Source organism: Macrotis lagotis, chromosome 1 (assembly GCF_037893015.1).
Source record: "Macrotis lagotis isolate mMagLag1 chromosome 1, bilby.v1.9.chrom.fasta, whole genome shotgun sequence".
Taxonomy (NCBI): domain Eukaryota; kingdom Metazoa; phylum Chordata; class Mammalia; order Peramelemorphia; family Peramelidae; genus Macrotis; species Macrotis lagotis.
Window position 1 is genome coordinate 783,652,365 of NC_133658.1, and position 14,036 is coordinate 783,666,400.

Consider the following 14,036-nt stretch of genomic DNA (forward strand, 5'->3'; position numbering starts at 1 on the left):
CCCTTGCTTTCCCCCATTCCACTCCACTGCAAAGGATTTTGCTTGATTCTTTTCTGTGAAATTATCTTAGCCCCTTCTTCCCCTCCTTTCCCTTTTCCAAGTATTTCCCTTTATCACCCATTGACTCCATCTTTATACCATATTATATCATTATATTCAACTCCCTCCTATGCCTTGTCTATATATCCTCCTTCTAATTGCTCTTATGAATGAGAAAGTTCATGTGAGTTATCAGTATCTTTCTCCCATGCAGGAATACAAGCAGTTCAACAGCATTAAATCCCTCCTACTTATTCCTTCTTGTTCACCCTCTCTATGCTTCACCTGAGTCCTGAACTTGGAGATCAAACTTTCTATTTAGCTCTGTTCATTTCAATAGAAAAGTTTGAAAGTCTCCTGTTTTATTAAAAGTCCATCTTTTCTTCTGAAAGAGAATGTTCAGTTTTACTGGGTAGTTGATTCTCGGTTGTAATTCAAGTTCTTTTGCCTTCTGGAATATCATATTCGAAGCTCTACAAACCCTGTGTAATCCTGACTGTAGAGCCATGATAGTTGAATTATTTCTTTCTAGCAGCTTGTAGCATTTTCCCTTTGACTTGGGAGTTTTGGAATTTGGCTATAATATTCCTGGGAATTTTTCTTTTGGGATCTCTTTCAGGAGGTGACTGATGAATTCCCTCAATTTCTATTTTACCCTCTGCTTCTAGGATCTCAGGGCAATTTTGCTGTATTATTTCTTGAAAAATGAAGTCTAGGTTCTTTTCCTGGCTGTGACTTTCAGGTAGCCCAATAATTTTAAAATTATCTCTCCTGGATCTGTGTTTTAGGTCAGTTGTTTTTCCAATGAGATATTTCATAATTTCATATAATTTTTCATTCTTTTGGTATTGTTTTATTGCTTCCTGATTTCTTGCAAAGTCATCAGCTTCCTTTAGTTCATTCTACATTTGAAGGAGTATTTTCTTCAGAGAGTTTTTTTATCTTCTTTTCTAGCTGACCAATTCTGCTTTTTAAGGCATTCTTCTCCTCATTTGCCTTTTGAGCTGTCTTTTACATTTGACCTAAACTGTTTTCTTTTTTAGGTTTTTGCAAGGCAAATGGGGTTTAAGTGGCTTGACCAAGGCCACACAGCTAGGTAATTATTAAATGTCTGAGGCCGGATTTGAACTCAGGTACTCCTGACTCCAGGGCTGGTGCTCTATCCATTGAGCCACCTTAGTCACCCCTAATCTGGTTTTTAAAATGTTATTTTCTTCAGTATTTTTGCATTTCTTTCACCAAGCTGCTCACTTGGTTTTCATGATTTATCTGCATTGCTCTCATTTCTCCTCCCAATTTTTCCTCTACCTCCCTTAATTGCTTTTCAAAATCTTTTTTGAGCTCTTCTCTTGCTTGAGCTCATTTTCTATTTCTCTTAGAGGCTTTGGATATAGAAGCTTCAACTTTGTCATCTTCTAAGTGTTTATTTTGATCCTCCATGGGACCAAAATGATTTTCTATGGCCAGATTCTTCTTTTTCTGTTGTTTGCTCATTTCTCCAGCCTATGACTGATTTACCACACTTCCAAGGCTTTGAGGGGTTTTTGGGGCACCCCACAGGGACCTTAATTCCTCCAAGTTCTTATGAGAGGCTCTGACTGCTCTCTTGCCTGTGCCCTGGTATGTAGATGACCACAAGCCCTCCACTCTTCCCTGGAGCTGTGAGGAGGTTCCCTGCCCGGCTATGGTAGATGGGGGCTCAAACCACAACCTGGATCTGAGTGTGGGAAAACAGCAGCATTTTGCCCTGGGGAGAGCAGAGAGAATTCTACAGTCTCCCATGACCCCCCCCCCCACTTACGATCTATGGGCTGGGAGCTCTGGAAGTGCTTAGTGGCTTCCCCAATTCCTGCTGTAGATTCTCACCAAAGGGCTGCTCTGAGGTGCGTGCTCTGCTCTGTGCTCACTCTGGTGCAGCAGAGCTCTCTCACCACCCCTTCAAGCTATCCCCAGTAATCTCTGGGCTAAAAGGTCAGGAAACCACCCTTCTGCCACAGACCCAGGTGTCCCATGGTCTGTTCCTGGAAGGCTGGAGCTGGTGTGTTGTGGCCTGGCTACACTGCAGCTGAACTGTGGCTCTTTTCAACCCCTGGTCCTGGTGAAACAGACCTTTCCAGCAGAACTTCTAACATGTCTTGGACTGGGAAACTGTGTCACTCAGTCTTTCTATTGTTCTGCCCCTCTAAATTTTGCTGCGGTCATAATTTGATGACTTTTGGAGTTTTGGGGGGAACAAGTTTCTGGGAATTCCTGCCTTCACACTGCCATCTTGTCTCCATCACCCTTCTAGTGCTTTTTTTTTATGATTTCTTGATATCTCATAGAGTCAATAGTTTCTACTTTTTCCAATTCCAATTTTTAGGGATTTATTTTTTAACTTTTGTATCTCCTTTTCTATTTTCCCAATTCTACTATTTTTAGTAAATTTTTCTGCTGCTTTTTCCAATTTTTCATTATTCTCCTGAATGACTCACATTTCTTTCTCAATTTTTCTTCTATTTCTTCTTATTTGGTTTCTTAATTTTTTTCAGTGTTCTTCCAAGAGGATTTTTTGATTTGAGATCAATTCATATTCCTTTTGATGCTTCCCACATAGGCATTTTGCCATTGCTTTTCTCTTCTGAGATGGCATTTTGATCTTCCCCATCACCATATTAGAATTAGAGCTCTTTTTATTTTTTTCTGCTCATTTTGAAAGTTCACTCTGCTTTTGTGGTACAGAGGGCATAATTCCAAGCTTTTTTGCTGGGGTCTAGGGGCTCTAGCCTCTGACTTTCCTCAGGAGAATATTCTTTCTCCCTGTCCCATCTGTTGCATCAACATTCCGGGGCTTAAAGTATGCCTTCCATGCTGGGACAGAGGGCCCTCACTGTTGGCCTGATGTACCACTGACCTGCTTAGCCAGGATCCTGGTATTTTTGTTTTTGTTTTTGTTTCTGCAAGGCAATGGGGTTAAGTGACTTGTCCAAGGTTACATAGCTAGGTAATTATTATTAAGTGTCTAAGGCCTTATTTGAATTCAAGTCCTCCTGACTCCAGGACCAGTGCTATCCAGATGCCAAGGTACCTTGGTTATTGAACTAGACTGTAGCTAAGAGCCTCCCACATTACTGGAGGATATGATTGGTCATTTACTGTCAGTGATTTGAAAAAGGAGAGATGCCAGAAATAGGGGATATTATCCTAATTTTCTGAAGGGGAAGCAAGTGAATCTTAAATTATTGACAAAGGACTAGAAATGATGACCAAAGGAATTATTTTTTAAACCTTTAGAAAAAAGAAATCATTATTGCTAAGAGTCAGTATATAGTTTCATTAATAACAAGTAATGTCAGGTTTGCTCATTTCTGTTTTTGAAAAGTAATCACATCTGAAGATTAGAGAAGTGCTTAGAAACAAAGTATAAATGGATTTCAACATAACTCAAGTTTCAAGTCTAGAATATTTTGCATAAGATTCTATTCTATCAGTGGAAAGAATGATAATGTGAGAGCTTGGGAGAAGAGACAATCTAGATTCTTACTTCAAGAGACTCATGAGGTTTCAGACTATCATAGGAAGAGAATTGTAAGAGGGAGAAAAGTACTTGGGAAGCAGTAGATACACAGAGAAACCAGAACTTCAAATTATCCCAAATTTTTGGACTTTCTTTATCCCCCCCATCCCAATATATCACACTTCTATGAGAGGTATTATTCACTTTGGTGAATTTTGTGATATTTTCTGGTATGGTCTTATCTGTGTAACTTCTTCAATTTCTATCTGCTTGGATAAATGGATTTATTTTTGCTATTTGTGAAAATCACTTGTGTATATAGAATTTGATGGGAAGGAGCCAAACCTGTGAGTGTGAGCTTGGATTACTCTTCCCCACTGAGATATATGGTGGTCAAAAAGGTGAATTGAACCTAAAAATTGTGTCTCTAGATCAACAATATTAGAAAAGCAGTTAGACAATATTCTATTCTAATCACTTTTCTCAGCGAAAAGTCTAAGGCTTGGGATCTCTTCTGCTACTCTTCTCCAAGTAGGAATGAAAGTCTCTCTTGGAGAGGATTGGTTAAGATTTCAGAGTTACTTTTCTATATTTCCCCAATAATTGCATTTAGATGGCCCATGTGAATATGCATATTGCCTTTATGGATTGCACATATCTTCAATAAGTAAGATTTTTTCAAACCATTTGATAGTTTAACTTCATAAATATGATGAATAGCTAGAACAGATGAAAGTATAGCTGATATATCAAAATAGATTTAATGACCCAAAGAATAATGATTAATAAATTAATATGAATCCAGACAGATTTCTAATGAAATGCTCCAGGGTTCTGTTCTTGCCTTGTCCTATTCAACATTTTTATCAATAACTAACACAATGAATGATAGCGTCCAGACAAAAAAGACTGAAAAATTTAATAACTTATGGATGAAACAATGACATAAAACTTAATAGGGATAAATGTGAAATTCTGAGAGGTAGCAAGATATAGTCAATAGAAAACAGACCTCTAAGTCAATAGAAGTGTGATTTTAAGGCTTCCCTCTGACACACACTGACTTTGTAGCTCTGGGAAAGTCACTTACCCCCTCAATGCTGCAGGAAATTCTCTAAGACTGCAAAACAATTGTTGAGCTTCATTGTTGGAGGAGCAACACTGGGAGGTCTCTCTCTCAATGATATGTATGTATGAATGAATGAATGAATGAAAAAAGCATTCATTAATTGTTTACAGGGTGTCTAAAGTAGTATATTAAATGTTGGGAAAATATAGAAAAGTAGTCTGCTTTCAAGGAGTTCACATTCTAATGAACAAAATTGTAGCTGCATGTCATGCAGGTACAAAGGTACAGAGGTCCTTAGGGTACAATGGCAAGAGTAGATGACAATGCCATCTTATTTTCACTCAATTTCATAGCTAAAGCCCTTGTCATTTCTAATTTTTAAACATATGATGATAGTATGGACTTGGGTAATAAGAATTTTTCTGTAACTTCAATAGCTATGACTGTTGGGAGATTAGGGGCCATAGCATCTGCAGAGGCTTATTCTGGATCTCCTCTCCACGAGGATTGCTTCCCTTACTCATGGGGAAGTGGGGAAGATGCAGCAGACAAAACAAAGGTTATTGGACTTGGGTTGGGGAGAGGATAGAAGTGCTGTTATTCCTAGGCTCTTAAGAGCAGGGTCCTGGGCAGTCTTGATTGGGCTAGATTCTGAAGAAATGTGTTGATTGAGTAGTAATAGTGACTTGTCTTACCTAGGATATATCACCTCCTGAAGTTAACTTGTTGTTTTAGTCTCAGAGATGCAGACCATAAAAGCAATAATCAATCTCAAAAGGGTGACCCAGTGGATAGAGCACTGGCCCTGGAGTAAGGAGGATTACCTAGCTGTGTGGCCTTGGGCAATTACTTAACCCCATTTGCCTTGCAAAAAAAAAAACACCTAAAAAAAAAAACCAACCCAAAAGTACAAGTTGTAAAGTTGAAGGTGGGAATCAGAGGATGACTAGACAATAATTTGTTTGCAGAAGAAAAGATTTTTTTAGTAAGGCAAATTTTTAATATGATTGATTATCTCATTATTATTATATTATTAATAATAATATGAGTATTATCACAGTCCCCAAAGATAATTTTGCCTTCAACTGAAGGTAAATTATCCAAGTATTTAAGCTAAAAAGGTCATATTGCCCTTGTTCTCTTTCCTGATCAAGCTATATCAGAAGGATTTTGTTCAAACCTGTTCAAGCCTGAGGAAAGTCATTGATAAGTTGATATACATCTAGAAGATAGGCTGAACATTATACAATATAAGCATTTGTTGAAAAAGCTGGTCATACTTAACACAGAAAAGAGATTATTTTAGGAAGGATATGTTAACTATCTTCATATATTTTATTGGATGTTATTTGAATGAGAGATAGATTCTTCCTGGCCTCAAGAAGTAGGACTAAGAGTAATGGATAGAAAATATAATGAAGTTTTCAATTCAAAATAAGGGAAAAAATAATTTACTACTCATTAGTAGTATCCAAAAGCAACTGGTAATATTAACAAAGGCAAAGTCATGACATTAGAGTAGTAAGAAATGCAATAAGCCCCTCCCCCAAATTCTTCTAAATAGATCTAGAAAATACAATGGAATGAATCTTGATGGGGAAAGCTAGTAAAAAATTACAGCAAATTATTTGTCTAGCCTATGTCAGCACAGGGAAACAGAGAGATTTGAGTGCACTTGGGATGAATGAAATCTGGCCAGAGGTTCCTCAGTAAAGCATTTCAATTCAGGAAGAGTCTGTGAAACCAGAAGAAGAGATCCAAGATCATACTAGGAAACATTTACTTCATGCAGGATTAGGGAAGAAGAGCTACCAACTGGCAGTCTTACTAAGGTTTCATCTCCACAAGGGTTGCTTCCCATGATAATATGGGGAGTATAGGGTGTAGCACTGTAAGTAATTCTAATGGACTTGGATGGGGGGGGTAGAACAGGAAAATTGAGGGGTGAGGTAGGATGAGGAAAGAAAAGGTTTTGCTGATAAAAAAATTAAAATTTAATTTAAAAAAAATTTAAAAAGCAATTGGCAATAATTGGGTAGGAAGGAAGGAAAAAATATATGAGCAATAACTAGGAACAGAACTGAGAGAGCAAAGCTGAAGAATTGACTGACATTAATGCCTCCAGAAGATAAGAGCTTCAAAGTCATAATGTATATAGAAGGAGCCAGAGGGTAATTGGGAAAATGTATAGGCCTGGATTCTGTGTTGATTTTGGAGGGTTAGGTGATTTATTGTACATTCTCATGCTACCTACTGGTTACACCTTGAAATTTATGGAGAATTTTGAAAATTAGAAATTAAGATAGAGGGGGCGGCTAGGTGGCAAAGTGGATAAAGCACTGGCCCTGGAGTCAGGAGTACCTGGGTTCAAATCTGGTTCTCAGACACTTAATAATTACCTAGCTGTGTGGCCTTGGGCAAGCCACTTAACCCTGTTTGCCTTGCAAAAACCTAAACAAAAAATTAAGGTAGAAAGGCAAAAAAGAGGAGAGTACATTCCACTTATAGGCAAATTATGTGAACAAAGATAGAGAAGCTGCTGATTTTGTAGCCAAAAAAAAGGAGCAGGGGCAATTCTTTATTCAGAGGATAGATGTCAGGAAGAAGTGTTACAATGGGGGAAAAAAATTACTGAATTTGGAGTTATAGGACCTGATTTCAAAACCTTACCCCCCCCAACTTCCCCCCATCCAAACTATGAAATTATATCATCATATTACTGTCCTTGAAGAATTTCATATGTTAAGGGAAGATACAACTGTGTGTTAGAGCAACAGATAGAGCCTGGTGCCTCCTTGGGGCAAAAAACCACTTATATTAAGGATCAAGGAAACAAAGAATAACATAATAAAACCTTTAAAAACATATTAAAATACATTCCAACAACAGACATCATGTCATATGAATGACATCGGCAATGTGTGCTAAGGTTCAGAGGAAAGAAAGCTTAGTAGGTTGAGGCAATCAAGGAAATCTTCAGAGAAGGAGATGATGTTCTGAAGCAAGAAGAAAGCAAGGAGGAGGAGGAAGAAGCACAGGAGACCATGGAAAACTGCCTTCTGATGTGGGTTTTTCCTTGCCTGGTTTTGCTCTTCAGGCTCTTTCTCCCCTCCCCTCCCCTCCCCTCCCCTCCCCTCCCCTCCCCTCCCACCCCTCCTCCCTCTTTCTCTGTCTCTGTCTCTGTCTCTGTCTCTGTCTCTGTCTCTGTCTCTCTGTCTCTCTCTCTCTCTCTCTCATCACAGATGGCACTGCCGGCTTCCCTTAGTGGGCAAGTCCCAACTGAAGTTCCAAGAGCCAGGAGAGGGAAGGTAAAGGAGTAGGCTAGTTGGTAGAGCACCAACCCTGGCATCAAGATGACTTGAATTCAAATCTGGTCTCAGACACTTGACACTTATTTGAGCAAGTCACTTAATCCTGATTGCCTCACATCCAAGGTCATCTCCAATCATCCTGATTCATATATGGCCACTGAACCCAGATGGCTGAAGAGGAGAAAGAGAGACTGGTGATTTAGCAGAGCACTCTCTCACTCAAATCTAATTCACATGCTTGTCATTGTATCACCTCCCTATGTCATGGCCTTCTTCCAGCACAAAGATCAAACTGTTGCTGGATGATTGGTGTTGCCAAATTGAATACTAAGAGTTTTGAATGGGAAAGGGTTTGGGGTCACCAATTTTTTTTTAAATATATCTTGGGTTTGCAATCTTTATTCATGCATGCAGTCAAGCTTTTGGAGAGCAAATCTCTTTATTTCTTAGCTCACTACACAACTTTAATATGATCATCTGTACCCTCTTTGTGTGACTCTCCCAGGAAATTCCTCTTATACCCGTTTATTTCTATAAGAATGTCATCTTTGTGCTATGTTAGGATCTGGTTTTATTTCCATTATGGTTTACATGCTCCAAGGAAAATAGGGGTTTCTCTTTAAAAAGTTAGCTGTTTCTCCTGTTAATTCAGTGTCTTGATATTTACAACAAGTCTTTCAGTTGAGGAAAAGAACTGTTCTAACTGAAGTGTAAAATGGTTAACAATGGAAAATGACAGGACAGGAATCCATCCTTACAATATATAAAACATTTTCACCAGAGAGAGATATTTAATAAATAAAACAATGCATTTGAAAAAAGTCCATTGGAAGCAGGCACCAGAGGGTTGCTTGCGTCTCTGGGCACAGAATATATTAAGAAAAGGCCCTCTTTAGAATGTTTGTTCTGTCGAATATGCAACCCCAACATACACGGATAGTAGCGAGTCTACAACAGGTTGTTCTATTATGTCCCTTAGGAGTGATTGCTGTGCGGTGCCTCCCAGGCGCTGCTTTTAATCCAGGTCTTTGACTCGGCGGCAGATCTCATTCGTAAAGTCGGAGCACTTGGCGTTTCCTCCCAAATCTTTGGTTAAGCTCTTTCCATCTTTGATTGTCCCAAAGCAGGCGGCTTCGATCTTTGCCTCATGGTCATGCATCCCCATGTGCCGGAGCATCATCACCGCATTCAGGAGCAGGGCTGTGGGGTTGGCCATGTCCTTCCCAGCAATGTCTGGGGCCGTTCCGTGAACCAATTCAAAGATTGCAATTCCATTTGCACCAATATTTCCACTGGGTGTGACACCAAGACCCCTAATCAGGCCAGCACATAAATCACTAAGGATGTCCCCATCCAAATTTGGCATCACAAGCACATCAAACTGAGATGGATCCTGTACCATATTCAAACATACTGTATCAAGGTACATCTCATTAAATTTAATATCTTTACAGTTTTCTGCAACTTCCCTGCAGTTTTGGAGAAAAAGCCCATCTGACATTCGCATGATATTTGCTTTGTGCACAGCTGTCACATTGCTTCGGTGATTGTTCCTGGCATACTCAAAGGCAAACTCAACAATCCACTTGCTCGCTTCTTCTGTGATGAGTTTGATACTCTGGATGACACCGTCAACAATCACATGCTCAATGCCGCTGTATTCTCCTTCAGTGTTCTCCCGAATTGTCACAATATTGACATCTGTGTAAGGGGTTTTGTAGCCTTCGATGGAGACACAGGGACATACGTTTGCATAAAGGTCAAATGTTTTATGCAGCAGAAGATTCATAGAAGGATGTCCAGCTGCTATTGGCGTCTTTAAGGGGCCTTTCAGTCCCATCTTATTTTTGTCCATGGATTCTTTGGCTTCAGGAGGAATCATCCACTTTCCTCCAGGTCCTTTAATAGCAGAGACATTCCTTTCTTCCCACTTGGATGGGTGCTTTGGCAGCATCAAAAATCTTCATAACAGAAGCTGAGATTTCTGGTCCAATACCATCTCCTGGGATTAAGGTCACTGTCTGTACCTGTTTTGGGTTGCTGAAGGCCCCCAGCAGCCGAGATACCTTCATAATCCATGCGGAACCAGCCCTGGGGTCACCAATTTAAAATTGAAAGATGAAGACTGAGTTTCTTTGAATGGTGAAAGAATTCATGTACTTCCCTGAGATTTAAAATTGCTCAGGATTTATTATGGAAGCCTACAGAGTGTAAAGATTAAACCCTTTTCTCCTCCTAGAGAAGTGGTAAGCACTTTTAGGACAGGCTAGATGAGAGAGAGAGAGAGAGAGAGCCATAAGCGCTGGCTTAGCCTGATCACATGGCATAGCAGAACCATGGTTCCTCAGCCAGCTTAGGCTGGGAGCATGTGGCCTAACAAAGAAAGAGAGAGGTGGGACTTCCAGGGTGGAGTATAGAGTGTGAAGCTAACATGCTCCCTGAGCTTTTCTGTACCAAAGATAAATGAAGCCTCTGCACTGGCATTCAAGCTCCAGATCTCACCAAGAAAAAAGACAAGATTCAAAGAAGTCTTCAAAGGTAGATGTTGAAAGGGTCTTCTGGTGGGAGGGTCTTTGGTGAAGGTCTGTCTCTTTTGGGGGAAAAGCCTAGGAGGTGGGAGAGCAGGAAAGCCAGCAGTGAAGGCCAGGTCCTGACGACTTGACAACAGCAGAGGTTCTGGCAGCTAAATAGCAAGCCAGCAGGGAGGGTTCCAATGCCAAAGAAAGTCTGAGAGGTAAAAGACAGGACTAGGTCATGAACAAATCACTGCTAAGTGTGCTCACTTTGGCAGCACATATTCTAAAATTGGAATGATACAGAATAAATTAGCATGGCCCCTGCACAAAGATGACAAGCAAATCACTGCTAAGTAAGAACCTGGACATAAAGGAGGAAACAAACCTCTGCCAAAGGCAAGGCCTGAACTGCATAGGCAACATCTGGGTCAATGACAAGTCAGGGTTCAGACCCTAGTCCCAGAAAAAAAAAAAAAAGCTTGGATCTATATTCCCTATACATCAGAAGTAGAGCTAAAACAATAAAGATGAGCAAAAAAGCCAAAAGAATGCTGACTATACAAAACTACTTTACAGGCAATGATGATAGCAATGCCATGTCTGAAGAAATCAGTGAAAAATAACTCAGAGGGTAAGTCTCAGAACAGTTGTCAAATCCAAAAGTTCATCAGAGGGCTTAAAAAAGAATTCAAAAACCATAGAAGAGAGGAAGAAGAAAAATAGAAAAAAGAAATGAGAGTCATGCAGGAAAATTATGAAAAATTGACCAGAGAATTCAATACCTTTAAAAAAGAAACACAAAGTTATTGAAGAAAATAAAACCCTAAAAATCAGAATTGAACAAATAGAAACCAATGAATTCATGAGGCTACAAGATTCCATCAAACAAAATAAAAAGGCCAAAAAAATTGAATAAAATGTAAATACCTGGAAAATAGATCCAGGAGAGAAAATTTATGAATCATTGGGCTACAAAGAAAGTCTAGATCAAAAAAAAAAAAAGAACCTGGAACACATTATGCAGGAAATTATTATAAACTGTTCAAATCTGCTAGAACAAGAAGACAATATAACCATTGAAAGGATATACAGAACCCCTCCAGAAAGAGACCCCAGGATAAAAACTCCAAGGGCTGTTATAGCCAAATTCCAGAACTATCAAATAAAATAGAGAATACTACGAGCAGCAAAAAGAAAACAATTTAAATACAAAGGAAACATAATTGGACTCACACAGGACCTATCAGCCTCAACACTGAAGGACTGGAAGACCTGGAATACTATATATTTTGGAGGACAAAGGAACTGGGATTACAACCCAGAATGTAATACTGCAAAATTCAGCATATATTGTCAGGGGAAAAGATGGATATTCAACGAAATAGAGCAAAGACCATAACTGAATAGAGAATTCAATCACCAAATACACAACTCAAGAGTTGCATAGGGGCAGCTAGGTGGTACAGTGGATAGAGCACCAGCCCTGGAGTCAGGAGTACCTGAGTTCAAATCTGGCCTCAGACACTTAATAATTACCTAGCTGTGTGGACTTGGGCAAGCTACTTAACCTCACTACCTTGCAAAAACCTTAAAAAAAAGAATTGCATAAAAAGGTAAATGAAAAGGGAAGGAAAAAACAAAACAAAATAAATGTTGGTCAAGACCATCAAATTGTATACAACCCTAAAAAGGAAGATTTAACATTTCTAATTCTTGATAACTTTACTTCTCTTAAGATAATTAAAGAGTTGAATATGATTGAAGGGATTGGACTTAAAAGCATATGAGTATAGTTGGGTCTTGTCATCACTATGTTTGAGACAACCCCCCCCCCCCACAAAAAGCAGGGATATTAACTCTAAATTTAAGAGTCTCATTATTCTTTGATCCATTTTAATTCTGCTGTGCTGACAAAGTTTAGGACTTTCTCTGATGAGGTAATCTTAAACTGGGAGATCTTGAGTCAGTGTCTCCCATTACTTACAATTGTTTGTAGTTCTCAAGTGAGACCTTTAGACTCTCCCAGTACTTAGAGCCCTTTAGGATTCTTGTAGTTAATTAAACCAGGGTTTGACTTAATCCTTGCTTCACTTAACAAGGGGATAAATATCTTGAGTGGGAATGGAGGGGTAAAGTGTGAGAGAAAAATAGCTTGGGGTGAGGGGGTGCAAATAGTTCAAGAAATGATTTGACTTTGGATAATACTTTGGCTCATGAGGAGGACTGTGTGTCCTTGGAGGGTACCTGAAAAGGGGGTAAGGTAAAACAAAAGGATTATAATTATAATTTGATGTAATTTGAGACGATACTGTCTATTAAGCAATCAAATAATCTGTGATGATACTTTGATAAAATATGAGCTTATCAAGCATTCAAATAATCAAACTGTGATTGATGATACCTAATTAATAGTACTTGAATGATAAATAACACTAGGTGAAGAGGCACAAAGATTTATAATTTTAGAGGGAAAGAAGGGAGAGTGTGAACATTGAGTAAATTCTATTCAATAGATTGGCCCAGAGAGGGAATAACATTTTGGTGAGGAGAAATAAGAGGAAAGGAAAAAGAAAATTATAAATGAGAAAGATAGAACTGAGGGAAATGCAGAATTCACAATCTTAACTGTAAATGTGAATGGGATGAACTGTCCCATAAAATAGAAGCAGATAGCAGAATGGATTAAAAAACAGAATCCTACAATGTGTCATTTACAAAAAACACTTTTGAAGCAGAGAGATACCCATGGGTAAAGGTAAAAAAATGGAGCAAAATATATAATGCCTCAGCTGAAGTAAAAAAATCAGGAGTAGCAGCCCTGATCTCAGATAAAGTAAAAGCAAAAATCTATTGCATTAAAAGGGATAAGGAAGAAAACTACATCTTCTTAAAAGGCACCATTGGTAATGAAGCTCTATCTTAAATATGATAGACCTCTGGAGAAAACTTAGTGGGGGTTATAAAAGAGTATACCCTTTTTCTTGGTAGTTCATGGCACCTATACCAAAACTGACCATGTACTAGGGCACAAAAACCTTGTAATCAAGTGCATAAAGGTAGATTATAATAAATACACACCTTTCAGACCATGATACAATAAAAATTACAGGTAATAAAGGATCATGGAACAATAAACCAAAAAATAATTAATGGATGGATCAAACAGCAAATAAAAGAAATAATCAATAATATCCAAGAAAATGATACTGAGAAATCATACCAAAATTTATAGGATGCAACCAAGGCAGTTTTCAGAGAAAACTTTATATCTCTAAATGCCTATATGAATAAAATAGAGAAAGAGGAGGTCAATGAATTGGGTATGCAACTAAAAAAAGCTTAGAAAAAGAACAAATTAAAGATCCCCAATTAAATACCAAATTAGAAATTCTGGAAATCAAGGGAGTGATTAATAAAAATTGAAAGGAAGAAAACTATTGATTTCATAAATAAAACTAAGAGTTTTATTAGTTTTATTGAAATAGACAAAGCTTTGGGTAATCTGATTTTTAAAAAAGAAAGAAGGTAACCAAATTGCCAGTATCAAAAACGTAAACAGTGAACTAACCACCAATAATGAAGAAATTAAAGAGAAAATTTGGAGC

General features: G+C 38.4%; 1 non-coding gene and 1 pseudogene across 1 annotated transcript; one reads left to right on the top strand and one right to left on the bottom strand.

Annotated features, from left to right (window-relative positions):
- Positions 1-8,904: 8,904 nt before the first annotated feature.
- Positions 8,905-10,000, bottom strand: LOC141488314 (isocitrate dehydrogenase [NAD] subunit alpha, mitochondrial pseudogene; annotated as a pseudogene).
- A 690-nt stretch (positions 10,001-10,690) lies between these two features.
- On the top strand, positions 10,691-10,797 carry LOC141510544 (U6 spliceosomal RNA). The gene has a single exon (XR_012475012.1). It is a non-coding gene; the product is annotated as a U6 spliceosomal RNA (small nuclear RNA).
- Positions 10,798-14,036: the final 3,239 nt, after the last annotated feature.